This window comes from Puntigrus tetrazona, chromosome 15 (assembly GCF_018831695.1).
Source record: "Puntigrus tetrazona isolate hp1 chromosome 15, ASM1883169v1, whole genome shotgun sequence".
Lineage (NCBI taxonomy): Eukaryota > Metazoa > Chordata > Actinopteri > Cypriniformes > Cyprinidae > Puntigrus > Puntigrus tetrazona.
The window spans coordinates 228,737-246,290 of record NC_056713.1 but is presented as its reverse complement, the minus strand read 5'-3'; the positions used below and the strand labels follow the sequence as shown (position 1 = coordinate 246,290).

The 17,554-nt window shown below is 38.7% G+C and overlaps 1 pseudogene; it reads right to left on the bottom strand.

Moving 5' to 3' along the window:
* LOC122359284 overlaps positions 1 to 17,554 on the bottom strand; it is a 79,915-nt pseudogene that overhangs the window by 36,930 nt on the left and 25,431 nt on the right.

Here is a 17,554-nt window from a genome sequence, read left to right as displayed (position 1 = left end):
GATTAGCAAAGTGACTAACATGTCGCTAGCATGACTAGCATTTCGCTAGCATGTTTTTAGCATGATTAGCAAGTGACTAGCATTTCGTTAGCATGACTAGCATGTCGCTAGCATGTTTTTAGCATGATTAGCAAGTGACTAGCATGTCGCTAGCATGACTAGCATGTCGCTAGCATGTTTTAGCATGACTAGCATGTCGCTAGCATGTTTTTAGCATGATTAGCAAAGTGACTAGCATGTCGCTAGCATGACTAGCATGTCGCTAGCATGTTTCTAGCATGATTAACAAGTGACTAGCATGTCGCTAGCATGACTAGCATGTCGTTAGCATGTTTTTAGCATGATTAGCAAAGTGACTAGCATGTCGCTAGCATGACCAGCATGTCGCTAGCATGTTTTAACATGATTAGCAAGTGACTAGCATGTCGTTAGCATGACTAGCATGTCGCTAGCATGTTTTTAGCATGATTAGCAAGTGACTAGCATGTCGCTAGCATGACTAGCATGTCGTTAGCATGTATTTAGCATGATTAGCAAAGTGACTAGCATGTCGCTAGCATGACTAGCATGTCGCTAGCATGACTAGCATGTCGCTAGCATGTTTTTAACATGATTAGCAAGTGACTAGCATGTCGTTAGCATGACTAGCATGTCGCTAGCATGTTTTTAGCATGATTAGCAAGTGACTAGCATGTCGTTAGCATGACTAGCATGTCGCTAGCATGTTTTTAGCATGATTAGAAAAGTGACTAGCATGTCGCTAGCATGACTAGCATGTCGCTAGCATGTTTCTAGCATGATTTGCAAATGACTAGCATGTCGCTAGCATGACTAGCATGTCGCTACGATGTTCTGATGCAAAGATATAGGTCTTGCTAAAAGGTTGCTAGGGTGTTTGATAATGGTTGCTAAGGCGTGGATAGGAGATGTCTATGGTGACTCAGGATTGGCAGTTTACTGCCCCGAGTCAAACGATCCCACCCCCATGTCTCTGTGACGTTCTGTTTTGAAGATATGTAAGTTTTGGTTAAGATTTTGGTTGCTAAGGTCATTGATAAAGGTTGCTAGGGCGTGGCTATGAACAGCTGAAGTAGTTCATGATTGGCCGTTTGTTGCCCCGAGTCAAACGAGCCCACCCCCATGTCTCTATGACGCTCTGATCCAAACATACCCATCTGAACCATTATAATGGTAGTCTATGGGATCTGTTGCTAGGGTGCTCTAATTGGTTGCTAGGGCGTGGCTTGACACCTTCATAGTGATTCAGAGACTTTGATTGGTTAGCTGAGTAAAACGAGCCCACCCCCACGTCTTTATGACATTTTAATGCAAAGTTATTTAGATTTGCGAAATTCCTATGTAAATTACCATAGTAGGAAAAACACATGTGCATTTTTCCCTCACCATACTATGTCAATGGGGCAACTTTGGGGGTCTCTTGCCCCCCAGGGGTAAAACTTTTACCCCACTGTGTGGTATGTTCTCGCTCAGCTTGATAAAGTCTTCAAATCTGGTGATTTACAAGTTTGTGCGATATTCTCGCTCTGCGCTACGATCCGTCAAAGTTGGTCGCAATGTTACGTCTATGGGATTTTTCGCCCGATTTTTCGCCCGAAAATCGTACGCCCGATCGCTTATAATTAGCAAGTGACTAGCATGTCGCTAGCATGACTAGCATGTCGCTAATATGTTTTTAGCATGATTAGCAAGTGACTAGCATGTCGCTAGCATGACTAGCATGTCGCTAGCATGTTTTTAGCATGATTAGCAAAGTGACTAGCATGTCGTTAGCATGATTAGCATGTCGCTAACATGTTTTTAGCATGATTAGCAAGTGACTAGCATGTCGCTAGCGTTTTTAGCATGATTAGCTAAGTGACTAGCATGTCGTTAGCATGACTAGCATGTCGCTAGCATGTTTCTAGCATGATTAGCAAGTGACTAGCATGTCGCCAGGCATGACTAGCATGTCGCCAGCATGTTTTTATCATGATTAGCAAGTGACTAGCATGTCGCCAGCAGCATGACTAGCATGTCGCTAACATGTTTTTAACATGATTAGCAAGTGACTAGCATGTCGCTAGCATGACTAGCATGTCGCTAACATGTTTTTTAGCATGATTAGCAAAGTGACTAGCATGTCGGTAGCATGACTAGCATGTCGCTCACGATGTTCTGATGCAAAGATATAGGTCTTGCTAAAAGGTTGCTAGGGTGTTTGATAATGGTTGCTAAGGCGTGGATAGGAGATGTCTATGGTGACTCAGGATTGGCTGTTTGCTGCCCGAGTCAAACGAGCCCACCCCATGTCTCTGTGACGTTCTTTTTTGAAGATATGTAAGTTTTGGTTAAGATTTTGGTTGCTAAGGTCATCGATAAAGGTTGCTAGGGCGTGGCTACGAACAGCTGAAGTAGTTCATGATTGGCCGTTTGCTGCCCCGAGACAAACGAGCCCACCCCATGTCTCTATGACGCTCTGATCCAAAGATACCCATCTGAACCATTATAATGGCAGTCTATGGGATCTGTTGCTAGGGTGCTCTAATTGGTTGCTAGGGCGTGGCTTGACACCTTCATAGTGATTCAGAGACTTTGATTGGTTAGCTGAGTAAAACGAGCCCACCCCCACGTCTCTATGACATTTTAATGCAAAGTTATTTAGATTTGCGAAATTCCTATGTAAATTACCATAGTAGGAAAAACACATGTGCATTTTTCCCTCACCATACTATGTCAATGGGGCAACTTTGGAGGTCTCTTGCCCCCAGGGTAAACTTTTACCCCACTGTGTGGTATGTTCTCGTTCAGCTTGATAAAGTCTTCAAATCTGGTGATTTACAAGTTTGTGCGATATTCTCGCTCTGCGCTACGATCCGTCAAAGTTGGTCGCAATGTTACGTCTATGGGATTTTTCGCCCGATTTTTCGCCCGGTGTACGAAAATCGTACGCCCGATCGCTTATAAAAGTCATAGCACATCTTTCCACAATACCCCGCACGATTTGACGCCCGTTTCAGGGTGTGTGGCAAAAACTCATGGGACTAGTTACGCGCCGAAAATCGTGACGGAATCTATAATAATAAGAATAATAATAAGTAAGAACTAGAAAGTACATTTCCTGAAGAAAATGTGAGTGGTGCTTGCCGTGGCAAAACTCGCCCTCGGTTGCTAGGGTAAATTGGTTGGTTGCTAGGAAGCAGCTTGGTAGCTGACAATGATGATACACACGCTTGTCACTATGAATGATATAAACCAACCCCATGTCTCTATGAGCGTTCGATTTAAAGATATGCCCGTTTGAGTTGGGGTTGCTAGGGTGTTTGATAATGGTTGCTAAGGCGTGGATAGGAGATGTCTATGGTGACTCAGGATTGGCCGTTTGCTGCCCTGAGTCAATCGCACCCACCCCATGTCTCTGTGACGTTCTGTTTTGAAGATATGCAAGTTTGGATTTTGGTTGCTAAGGTCATCGATAATGGTTGCTAGGGCGTGGCTACGAACAGCTGAAGTACTTCATGATTGGCCGTTTGCTGCCCCGAGTCAAACGAGCCCACCCCCCCCATGTCTCTATGACGCTCTGATCCAAACATACCCATCTGAACCATTATAATGGCAGTCTATGGGATCTGTTGCTAGGGCGCTCTAAATGGTTGCTAGGGCGTGGCTTGACACCTTCATAGTGATTCAGAGACTTTGATTGGTTCGCTGAGTAAAACGAGCCCACCCCCACGTCTCTATGACATTTTAATGCAAAGTTATATTGATTTGCAAAATTCCTATGAAAATTACCATAGTAGGAAAAACACATGTGCAGTTTGACCTTCACCATAGTAAAAGTTTGGAGGTCTCTTGCCCCAGGGTAAAACTTTACCCCACTGTGTGGTATGTTCTCGCTCAGCTTGATAAAGTCTTCAAATCTGGTGATTTACAAGTTTGTGCGATATTCTCGCTCTGCGCTACGATCCGTCAAAGTTTGGCGCAATGTTAAGTCTATGGGATTTTTCGCCCGATTTTTCGCCCGGTGTACGAAAATCGTACGCCCGATCGCTTATAAAAGTCATAGCACATCTTTCCACAATACCCCGCACGATTTGACGCCCGTTTCAGGGTGTGTGGCAAAAACTGCGGGACTAGTTACGCGCCGAAATTTGTCCGGAATCTAGTATAATAATAATAAGAACTAGAAAGTACATTTCCTGAAGAAAATGTGAGTGGTGCTTGCCGTGGCAAAACTCGCCCTCGGTTGCTAGGGTAAATTGGTTGGTTGCTAGGAAGCAGCTTGGTAGCTCACAATGATGATACACTTGTCACTATGAATGATATAAACCAACCCCCATGTCTCTATGACGTTCCGATTTAAAGATATGCCCGTTTGAGTCGGGGTTGCTAGGGTGTTTGATAATGGTTGCTAAGGCGTGGATAGGAGATGTCTATGATGACTCAGGATTGGCCGTTTGCTGCCCTGAGTCAATCGCACCCACCCCCATGTCTCTGTGACGTTCTGTTTTGAAGATATGCAAGTTTGGATTTTGGTTGCTAAGGTCATCGATAATGGTTGCTAGGGCGTGGCTACGAACAGCTGAAGTACTTCATGATTGGGCGTTTGCTGCCCCGAGTCAAATGAGCCCACCCCCATGTCTCTATGACGCTCTGATCCAAAGATACCCATCTGAACAATTATAATGGCAGTCTATGGAATCTGTTGCTAGGGCGCTCTAAATGGTTGCTAGGGCGTGGCTTGACACCTTCATAGTGATTCAGAGACTTTGATTGGTTCGCTGAGTAAAACGAGCCCACCCCCACGTCTCTATGACATTTTAATGCAAAGTTATATTGATTTGCAAAATTCCTATGTAAATTACCATAGTAGGAAAAACACATGTGCAGTTTTACCCTCACCATAGTAAAAAGTTTGGAGGTCTCTTACCCCCAGGGGTAAAACTTTACCCCACTGTGTGGTATGTTCTCGCTCAGCTTGATAAAGTCTTCAAATCTGGTGATTTACAAGTTTGTGCGATATTCTGCGCTCTGCGCTACGATCCGTCAAAGTTTGGCGCAATGTTAAGTCTATGGGATTTTTCGCCCGATTTTTCGCCCGGTACGACGAAAATCGTCACGCCCGATCGCTTATAAAAGTCATAGCACATCTTTCCACAATACCCGCACGATTTGACGCCCGTTTCAGGGGTGTGTGGCAAAACTCTGCGGGACTAGTTCTGCCTTGCCGAAAATCGTCACGGAATCTATAATAATAAGAATAATAATAAGTAAGAATAAGTATGAGGAATAGTAATAGTGTGCTTTTGCCTTGAAAGGCAAGCACCACTAATAAGTATGAGGAATAGTAATAGTGTGCTTCGCCTTAAAAAGGCAAGCACCACTAATAAGTATGAGGAATAGTAATAGTGTGCTTTGCCTTGAAAGGCAAGCACCACTAATAAGTATGAGGAATAGTAATAGTGTGCTTTGCCTTAAAAGGCAAGCACCACTAACAAGTGTGAGACCTGTGTCTACTGTAAGAAGTCAAGAGTGTGCTTGAGTCAAAATCAAAGCAAACTATCCACAGGTTGCTGTTTAAAAGAATCCGTGAAGTGCCAAACCACTTTTGCTGCATCAAACGCTGCCTCTTCACCCCCACCTCCTGACGGAGGTCTAACTAGCGTGACCGAAACAGCTTAAATGTGGAAAAGTCTCCATGAAAAGGTGGTCAGGCATGACCGAGAGAGGGGTCGAGAAGAGAGGACTAAATTGTTCTGAAACCATGGAGAATTTGACCAAACTGCCTATTCTTGATGAGAAAAAAGAACTGGAAATGGTACGATGCTGACTTTATCAAGCAAGTTTGTTTAATTCAGGAGGAAAAAAAATGCCTTTGAAGGGTTTTTACGTTTCAGCTTAACCTACCCGTTTTAGGCCAAAGACTAAATGTTTACTGAAGCGCTGTGCATGGATTGTTTTTTGCTGAATTTTCTCAATCACACAAGCTGAGAACATTGAGGTAAATTAGGTGGAGCATGAAATTACACCCTGACACCTGTAGCCACCGCTGTCATGGCAACAGGTGGCGTGGAGATTAGCAAAGATCAGCTGCATCAGGGTTCATTTAGGTTTTTACGAGATTTTAACATGAATCAGTTCATGCACAGGCACGCATAAATATATGATGAACCACTCGCAAAGAGAAATTTAAAAACACAGGTGTGAGATTTGCCCGTCAGATCAGTGTGATGCTAACACCGTACCACATACTGTGCTCTGAGACACGGATAGGCAATATGATCAGATCAAGCGGGTATTTGTACAGGGTGAGATACTTTTAGGATTTAGGAAAAAAACATACAATATTTGAAAATCTCGGTATAAATATTTGTTTTAAACATTCATATAAGACATATTTTTAACAGTATTAACCATTATAAATTAAATTATGTTGTAATTAATTTATTGTTCAAAAGTTTTCTTACTTCTGTGCCCATAGATTTTACTTACTGCTGTAAATGTAGGTAAAGGTCAGCTTGAATTGAATTTTACCGTCATAATCTGATGTCCAAAAGGAATTTAAAAAGTGAAAAAAGCAGCGTGGGTCTTTTAATGTGGATTTTACCCATTAACAGTCAGGTAATAAATGAAACAAAATGAAACAGGCGAGATGAAATGAAATGTATAGAGGCAAAACAAAACAACATGAAATTAACAAAAAAATAATAATTCTAAATAGAAATATTAAAACAAAAAATTAAAAAAAATAACAAAAGCACATAACAAAATTAAAACTTCTAATAAAATTAAAATTAAAACTGAAAATATTAAAATAAAAACAATAATAATATAATTGAATATAAATAAAATACTAAATTAAAAATAAAAAATAAATTAACATTTTATTTGTGTTCAGTGAAATCGCCAAACAAACAAATTGAATAAAAAAATAGTATTATAAGGTTACTGTTATGTACTGTTACAAGGCTGCAATAGGGTACACATCATTGCAAAAGACATCACTGCATCACTGTACTGACCTGTGGAGCAGTCATGACCGGTCCAGTTGGGGTCACAGTTACAGGTGTTAGTATCAGCCAAAAAGGTCCCGTGTCCAGAGCACTGCTCCATGCAGGAAGCACGTGGACTCTCGCATCCAGGACCTCCCCAACCTACAAAACAATGGCATTCTCCACGTACACAGACACCTCTCCCTGAGCAGGTCGGGTCCAGGCAGTCCACTGCAAATGAGAAAACACATAACGCAGGTATTAAATGACTCATTTTCACATCAAAAGATAAATCAGAAGCAGAACTCAAAGTAAAAAAATACACCAGCGAAGCTATTTCCCATCAGACCAAACTCATCATCAAAGACAAGCGCACTAGATCAAACTTGAACAGATGCATGTATTCACATTAAACTGCCATAACTCAGAGTCCCCTGCTGTTCCTCTTCCTTTCAAAGTATGACTCAAGCCTTAGTCATCCATCCCAGGCCAAAAAAAAAAAAAGACGACGACGACTCTGGAGGTTTAGCTCTTGTAGTGGAGAGCGTGCCACATGCCCAGTCGAGTCTGAGGAGGCCTGACACTTCCAGAAACCCTGAGAGAAACAGGATTTACAAACGGTCAAATTAAATGGCCGCATTCGCTGTCGTGCAGTAAACTGGCAGGTGGGAAGAGTGTTGCTCTTTCTTTCTCTCTCTCTCTCTCTCTCCCTCTGACTCCTCCAGCTGCTGGTAATGAGATTTCCTCCCAGCGCCGGGAAGGAAAAAGACTGGCGCGGTCGGAGCATGTTCTGCTAAATTGAAAAGCGATGCTGGATGTGGTCCCCACTTACTGTGAACCCAAAACCAAGCGTGACAGAATGCAAACAAGGACACCTACAATGGCCCATGGCAAAAAGCTCAGCTTTCTGTACCCACGTTACCCTTAAATTCATTTCTAATCCTCTCTGAAGAATGTACTATGGATCAGTCACCTCAGACAGATATTCTGAAGATGGAGGTTCGTAAAAAAAAAAAAACGATTAGAGTGAAAATAAAACTTTCCACTTCAAATGTGATATATGTGTAAAAGGATATTTACGGAAAAACGTAGAGCGGAAGGGTTGTGCACCATTCGAAATGATCTGACAATTCCTTTTAAATTCCAGTTAAACCTTAAATTGATGTAGCAATTTGAATTTAAAATAAACTGAAAGTCACACTTTAATGTTTCAGATCATCAAACAAATTGTCAATATTAATCATTAGATAACACAAAATGCTATTTTTAAATGAAGGTTTTTATTATGAAAGGAAAACAAAATCCGAACCCACATTGCCCTGTGTGTGAAAAGTGCTTGTCCCCTAAAATTAATAACTGGTCGGGCCAAACTGCAATCGAGCGTTTGTGATAACTTGCAATGAGTCTGTTACAACGCTTTGGAGGATTTTGGCCCGCTCATCTTTGCAGAATTGTAATTCGCCGCATCTCAGTAGGATTCAGGTCAGGACTAGGCCACTCCAAAGTCTTCATTTTGTTTTTCTTCAGCCATTCAGAAGTGGACTTGTGGTGTGTTTTGGATCACTGCTGCAGAACCCAAGTTCGCTTTAACTTGAGGTCACAAACAGATGGCAGGACACTGTCCTTCAGGATTTTCTGGTAGACAGCAGAATTCATGATTCCATTTATCACAGCAAGTCTTCCAGGTCCTGAAGCCCCAGACCATCACACTATAACCATCATATTTTTACTGTTGCTATTATGCTCTGTTACTTTTAACAGAACTTTTGTCTCACCAGTCCACAGAGTATTTTCCCAAAAGATGTTTTTAGCAAAACTGAGAGATGAGACTTTATGTTCTTTTTGCTCAGCTGCTGTTTTCATCTTGGAACTTTCTTATGGTCGTGTCATGAACACTAACCTTAACTGAAGCAAGTGAGGCCTGACGTTCTTTGGATGTTGTTATTTTTTTGTGACCTCTTGGATGAGTCGTCGCTGCGCTCTTGGAGTAATTTGCCACTCCTGGTAAGGTTCACCACTGTTCCATGTTTTCATCTATGCTTTCACTGTGGTTCGCTGGAGTCCCAAAGCTCTAGAAATGGCTTTTTAACCTTTTCCAGACTGACTGATCTCACGTTCATTCTTTCTTTGGATCTCACCCTGATGTATAGCTTTTGAGGATCCGGGTTTGAATTTTGTTTTGACTTCATAATAAAAACCTTCATTTAAAAACCGATTGTTGATATCTTTGATTAATATTTATAATAGTTTGATGATCTGAAACATTGTAGTGTATCATCACTGTATACTATACCTTGATAAATACATACATCTTGATAAATACAAAAAAGCCCCGAAACTCTGTGTGTATATATATATATATATATATATATATATATATATATATATATATATATATATATATATACATACTTTCAGGGCTTTTTCACCAATCTCATAGAATGCATTAATGAATGAATTGTAGAATTCATTAATGACTAAATCCATTTCCTCTTTCCTTTCCTTTTAAATTCCAGGTTAATTTCCCGTGGGTGTGGCCTATCCAAATTCCGAAAGATGAACTGAAAGGAGATGGTGCTTCAATTCAGAATTTTGCATTTGTAATGTATAGAGTAAATACACTGATTTCATTAACTTCAAATCACTAAATTTGGAGATGATGATGCAACATATGTTAAGTCAAAAGTTTTTATATGTTTGCTTATGCTCACCAAGGCTGCATTGATTTGATAAATAGTACGGAAAAAACAGTAACATTGTGAAAAATATTGCAAACTGTTTCCAATTTATTATTTATTTAAATAACTTATTCATATGATGCAAAACTGAATTTTCTGCATGATCACATTATCATTCAGAATTTATTTTATTATGCTGATTTGCTGCTTAAGTTTTTTTTTTCCATTTTCATTGTTGCAAAAAAATAAAAATTTAATAGTGAAACAACTGCATATATATTTTATTTTGGCAAAGATTATTTTAAGTAGAACAGCATACACGTGAAAAACATGCCACTTTTGTTCTAAGAAAAAAACAAAAAAACGTACTGACTCAAAACGTAACAGTAGTGTATATCTATTAGAAAAGGAAGGTATGAACCAAGAATGTGCCCTCACAGATGGCTAACATGAGGCCAGCTGGGACATGATGGGAAAGGAGGGATGGGGTCGCTACACTGCAGACTCCCTTTACCGTGACACAAATGGGTGGAGAGGCCGCTCCTATAGATAAGCTGGAGTTCAGGTCTCTTAGCAGATGGTTTGGGCACAAGGCACAGAGATCATAGGCTAAATGACAAGAGCCTCTCTCCTGGCAATTAATCATCACCGCCTGAAGGTCGCGGCGAAGAAAGGTAGAACCGTTAAAGGGCCAGCGTCGGCATTCTCTTCCTCCAAACGGCCAACGGTGAGACCCGAAATAGAATTGCCAGGGGTCAATGGAGTCAGAACATACCATTTGTCAAAATCGGCTAGATCATTTTTCATCTTGAAATGAGAGCCTTCAAAAACTGCCAAACACAATGGCTACTTTAATCTTATCTCTTTAAGTCTAGGTCGCCCCTCTTGTTGGGCCGCTGTAGTCTCGGTTCAGACTTCTCAGAGCAAATTCAACTTATTGGATCTTGACACAAAAGAATTGTTCATCTCTTAATGGATTGCTTTGGACTCAGAAGTATCCATAATGCATGTAAAAGGCGGGAGACTTTCTAGGCGTAGCATGAGACCAGTCGGATACTTATGGGCCCGCTACAAACTCTGAAGGTCATGTACGCCCACCTTAAATATTCAGAAGGGTACATATGCATACTTAAAAAAGGCCAGGAAGGGCCTTTTCTCTCCATTTCTGTGCAATTCAGTATGGGAAAATGTAGATTTTTCTTCCTTGATAAAAGGGGCAACAGAGTCAAAATTAGCGCAAACATCCTTACAACAAACGTTCTATGGTGGTATAATAGTTAGAGAGGGAAGTTACACATATATTCATTATTGTTTATTTAGTACCCAATTTTAGGAGTAAACTAGCAAAAAAAAAAAAAAAAAGAAAAAGAAAGAGACAAATTTCACTACTGCTAATACTTTTATTTAGAAAGCACACACTAAATTTATCAAACGTTTAAGTGACAGTAAAAACATTTATAATGTTATAAAAGATTTCCATTTCAAATAAATGCTCTCCTTTTGAATATTCTATTCATCAAAAAAATCCTTCATCAAAGAAAAAAACTAATTATAGTTTTCACAAAAATATTAAGCAATAAAAACAAATTCAGCAAATCTTCTCATTGGAATGACACTGAAAACTGGAGTATGATGCTGAAAATTTAGCTTTAACATTAGGGAATAAATCAAATTTTAAAATGAATCAAAATAAAAACAGTTATTTTAAATTATTAGAAATCTAGAATAAGGTCTTGTATATTAAGGCATTAATATGTGATTAAATAGCACTAATAAATGGCTAATATTCTAGTAATATGCATGCTAAAAAGTATAAAATATAAAGTGATCTGTAGTTTATTTTTATTTTATGTGTTAATTTTTTTTTTACTACATTTACCTTCTTCGCAGTTCTCCCCTTTGTAGCCAGGATTACAGATGCAAGTTCCCACAATGCATGTGCCATGTCCGCTGCAGGTAATGTCGATGCACTGGTTGGTGGGAACATCGCATTCGGATCCTTTCCATCCGCTGTGACACATGCAGCGGCCTTTGAGATACTGACCGTTCCCACTGCAAAGCACTGGACAGGACGCTGGAAAGAGTACATGCTAAATATTAAAAGGTCTGCCAAATGTAACTTCAAAAAAAAAAAAAAAAAAAAAAAAAGTTTGTGCTGGTCTGCTGGACTCTTGTAAGAAGATGGCAACTCGTGTCTGTGTAAAAATCAATATGACCACTGCAGCAAAAGTTACAGTGGTAAAAGTGAGTGAGACCATATCGATCTAGAAGTTTTGTGTATGAACAAGGGATTTCTGAAAGAGACCAGAATACACTGCAAACATGCAAACAGGAAAGAGCGACTGAATTCTAATGTGGAAATCGATTTTAAAGTGACAGGGCACAAGAGAAATGGTTATCTCGATGCCTGTGAAAAACAAGCTACAACTACTACATAAATATAATGTAAATACTAATACATACATTTTGTAATACATACACTAATACATACAGTCCTTTACTTATTAATATTCACACTTTTATACAAAATCGACCCACATAATTATATTTATTACTAAAGTGATTTGATTACAGTGTTGAAAACAACGCTTAGACTATTTATGGAGGGGGAAATGTTTGAGTGAACGAGAAAGAAAAAAAAAAATACTGCAGGGATGAAAGACTGAAAGTAATAAGGAAAGAAATGGAGGTTAATGGAGGAGTAGAAAAACAGAAATCTCACCCCTACTGCAGTCGGGTCCTCTGAAGCCGGGAAAACAGTGGCAGTTTCCGGCCACACAATCTCCATTTCCAAAACAGTTACTAGGACAGTCATCGATAGAATCTGCAAAACAATGCCATCAAACAATATTTGTCAGAAAAATGCACTTCACTCGCTAGATACAGTTGATTATCTTTCAATCATCAATCAATCATTTTTATTTATATATCGCTTTTAACAACACAGGTTGCATCAAAGCACTGTACAGTATAAGGTAGAAGAATACACTGACAGGGATGTATTATGACGAGATTGAACAATTTCTTATTAAATGCAGAGACGGTCTCTGTAATCAATTCGACGATAATCACTAGAAGTTAAGTGTTCCCAACAAAGCAAGTCAGAGGCGACAGCGGCAAAGGAAAACAAACCCCATCCATACAGAATGGAGAAAAAACCTTGGGAGAAACCAGACTCAGTTGGGGCCAGTTCTCCTCTGACCGGACGCCCAGCACTTAACTTCCAGTTCAATTTTAAATGCAGCTGTGTCAGATAGTGTAAATGACTTAGTGTGAGTGTGAGTGTGAGTATGTGTGCGTGTATGTGTATGTGTGTATGTGTATGTGTATGTGTATGTGTGTGTGTATATGTATGTGTGTGTGTATGTGTATGTGTGTATGTGTATGTGTGTGTGTGCATCAGGATCTGTAATTGGTCCACAGAGCGCATCTAAGTGTTCTGGTCTCTGATGAACATAATTTCTGGGTGCTGATCCACCATCTAGTCTGGGTACAAATCGTGAAAACAGATTAAGAAAGAAACAGAACTAATATTAGCGTAGATGCCATTCTTTTTACGATGTCACAAGTACATTGTATTTTAGGAGTAGTTCCCGGTTCCAGCAAATCTAAGTAATGCAGCCTAAAAATCCTTTAACGAATTTTAATAATAAAAGTGTGTTAGTGTGTTATGTGTAGGCTAGGTTAAAAAGATGTGTCTTTAATCTAGATTTAAACTGGCAGAGTGTGTCTGCTTTCCCGAAGTTTCTGCTGAAGTTTGTTTATTAAGCGTGCAGAACAACCACCCAATAAAGCATTAAAATAATCTAACCTCGAGGTCATAAACGCATGAATTAATATTTCTGCATTAGAGGTCGGAAAGCATAGGTCGAATTTAGATATATTTTTAAGATGGAAAAAACACAGTTTTACAGATGCTAGAAACTAGAAGGAAAGATTGGAACACCAATGTTCCTAATTAATGATGAAGAATTAACAGAGCAGCCATCAAGTGTTAGACTGTGTTCTAGATTATTATATGTGGGGTTTTTAGGTCCGATTATTAGCACCTCCGTTTTTCAGAATTTAGCATTAAGAAGTTATTTATCATCTAGTTTTTATATCGACTATGCATTCTGTTAGATTTTCAATTTGGTGTGCATCACCAGGCTGCACTGAAATATAGAGCTGAGTATCATCACCATAGCAGTGAAAGCTAACACCATGACTCCTGATAATGTCTCCCAGAGGTAACACTGTATAGGTTGAAAAGTAACGAGTCCTAGCACTGAGCCTTGAGGAACTCCATATTTCACTTTTTGAGCGATATGATACCTCCTCATTTAGTGCTACAAACTGATAGCGATATGATTTAAACCTTGCTAAGGTGCTTCCTCTAATGCCTCTTTCCCTAAAGAACTTTGTGTAAAAAGGCAATTTTGGGTTTCAATTTTAAAGAGGTCATGTGCCAAAAAAAAAAGGAAAATCAAATTTTTCTTCATCTTAGGAAATAAAAGAGTTTTGTAAAACAAACAATCTTTGAAAGTTCAAAGTTCTCTATCCCCAGGCCATTTATTGACACTGAGAATTAAAAACAGCTCCAAAACAAAGCTGATATATATATATGAATTCATAACATCATAACAAATATTACTTAAGGTACATGAAGCATCATAACTAATATTGCTTTCATAAAGCATCATAACAAATATTGGTTCAATAAAGGTCTTAAAGTGTGACATTTTGCATCTTAAATTACTTCATCCTATACAGATAGAAAATATAATAAATTAAATAAATAATTAATAAAAATCTTCATGATCTGATAAAGTTTCCATCAAATGTAGATTATATTGCACCATATTAATCTATTATATTACTTAGAGGTACGTTTTGCTTCTGTAAATCTGTCTAAACTTTCTAATCCATCTAATCCTATTTAATTTTTACTTTTCGTTTATATAATTACCTACATTAATAATTAATTTTATTATTTATCATTAAAAATCCATAATAGGGGCTCTTTAACACTTTATTAATTATTACTATAATAATAGTATGGCCCCTAGTATGGATGTTTTATGTTTTTTTGAAAATTAACTTTATGAATGAAAAGATTTTTAAATCTGAAAGTGCTCAGTTATTATTGCCAAAAGAAAGTCATCAAAAAGCTCACAAACACTCACAAACACTCACTTAAATTAAATCGACCAATCACTGTAAGGGTATTAAAAATTACTCAATGAAAGAATAGTCGTTGAACAAATAAGGTAAAAATAAATGCATATTATAAGAAAAATTCATGTTTTTTAGACCTTTCTTTCAGTCGACCTGTTGTTTTGGATTCCCAAAACCAAAATATGAACCTTTCATAACGCCTAATGGGGCACTTTAATACATAATTGCTCTATTTTAATTTGCATTGACAATACACATCTATATATTTTTTTTTTTTTGTCAATGCAATACAGCACACTAGAACTGAAATGAACTATAAACAACGTGATGATCCTGACCAGTGCACCAGAAACATTGGCTCAACCAATGTGGTGAAAATGAGGCGGGGCTATAGTTTACCCAACCAATAGCAGACGGGGGTAGGTTCAGGGGAACATCAGTATTTTTGCAATGCAAAAATGCGCGATTGTCACGTCAATTCAATTAACATTATAAGAGCATAATAAATAAATGTGCGCATAAGCCTACAAAAAATTTCATTTTAGAACAAATCAATTTATTCTCTTTGCATAAATAAGAAAATAAAGTGTGACATTTTCTGTTAGCTAGCAGGTCTAAGGTGAAGTGGAAATCAAGTGCAACCACTTGACGAATTTACTTCAGCCTAATGAGGAACTCACCATAATTAGTGTAGCTGTTTTTGTGAAACCGCACTAACATTGACCATCGCGAGTGCATGACACATCCAGTGACACGGCTAATGGAAATTCTTTAGTGAAGCGTGCTAATTTAAATGCAAGGAATGTCAACATGTCAATTACAAGATTTCTGATTTCAAGCAGGAATATATATATATATATATATATATATATATATATATATATATATATATATATATATATATATATATATATATATATATATATATAAAAGGGGTTCATTACAGATTGCGGATCTATTAGACAGACTCCTGGAGTGAAGAAGTGGTGCTTGATTCTTGGTAGACACATCATATATTCACACACTGACAGCTCTCAAGAAGCATTTAGATATCTATCTTAGATAAGCAATCTTGTTGCATCATGAACTCCGTGTATGAATATTAATTAGTTTGTTCATAAATATGCAAAAAACGGGCCATATAATATAAGGATGCAGTGATTAGGTCTGTAATAAAGTCTGTACTGAAAGTCTAAATTGACATGCAAACAATGATATTAGAACATTTCAACTGCAAGTTATTTTTCCATATAAAACTCGATTTGCAATCATTCTCGATGACCAATTAAAGTCCTCAATTGAACTTGTGACATTTTATTTAATAACTTTATTCCTACATCTGTCGCTATCTGTCCCGGGATTCTGTAGCTCAGTGGATAAATACATGGATCAACTACCAAATGCTACGCATGAATCACTTTTCTGCGTAATGATAGCAACTGCAACGGAGGCATGAAAAACATTAAAGCAAACAAATCTGTGCCAGATCGTCACTTGTTATAACACACACACAAAAAAATCCCTGCTTGAGAATTGAAACAGCTTTCTCTGTACTCGATGTATATAATTCCATAAAGTGTTTGGGACAAATTCATCAATGGCGAATAAATGATGATATGCAATTACTACATGTAATGTTATGATAGAAAAAGGCAAATCCACGCTCATTTCTGTGCAGCTGAAATCGGACGCGACCTGAATTAAACATGAAATAACGGTGAAAAATATTCCCTCTCTAAGGCTCCCTTCGAACCGCTGGTGCCCGGGGCTGAGCTCTCTCGACAAAGATGCTTTTGTGTTGGACAAAGGGCTGGAAATGTGAGCCCGGACACAGCCTTCCCCCTTCCTCAAGAGAGTCAATCATCGCAGAGGATGCAACAGACAGGAAGCTGAACGAAGGAAGGGGAGAAGAAGAAGAAGGGAAGGCGGTAACTAGACTGTGCTGCAGAGAATGTTTTGAAAGAATTTTAAAGGCACAAGTCTCTTGATGTGAGAGGAAAGGGCTGGTGGATTGGCTATCCCCTGGAACGCCTGAGCCTATCAAGACTTCGGTAGGGATTTTGATGGCTTCCAGCCTCGATTTTTTTTAGCAGCAGAGGGCACATACAGGTCTCTTAAAAGCCTACTATGAGTGACTGCATGCGTGTAGACTTGTAAGATAAATTAAGCCATTTGCAATTACATCCACGGATGCAATTATACATGAGATGGCTTTTTCGCTTCATATCTATCTTGAAAGTGCTTAGAGATGCTCTTCTCGGGTGGTATCCGAGAGCACAATCCATCTCTCGCTGCATCTCTGTCACTCTCATATAAAGCATTTCTGACACTCGACTGATCTGAGTTCAGTACCTGCAGTCCAGAGCCTGCACTTCCCTTCAGAACTGTCACGTATAATTCCATCTCTAAGCAGTGACTGAGAAGTCTGTGTCCGGCCGTGAATTTGAAAAAGGAGGAGTTCATATTTCTGCATGCTTTTTAAGGCTTTCGTTGGTGCCACACACAGAGAACACAACATATTTATACACAGTAGGGGTGAAATTGTTAACCTGACTATCTGCAACATTTCATAAAAACGTTTTATAGATGTGCGCCTTAAAAGGTGAAGTTTAAAATTGCTGTAAACCACTTACAGCACAAAACTGAATTTTAAGTAAAATAACTATTTTATGCATTTCTGAGTAAAAATTGTATTGCTAGCTTGTATAGACTGCAAAAATGCTATTCTAG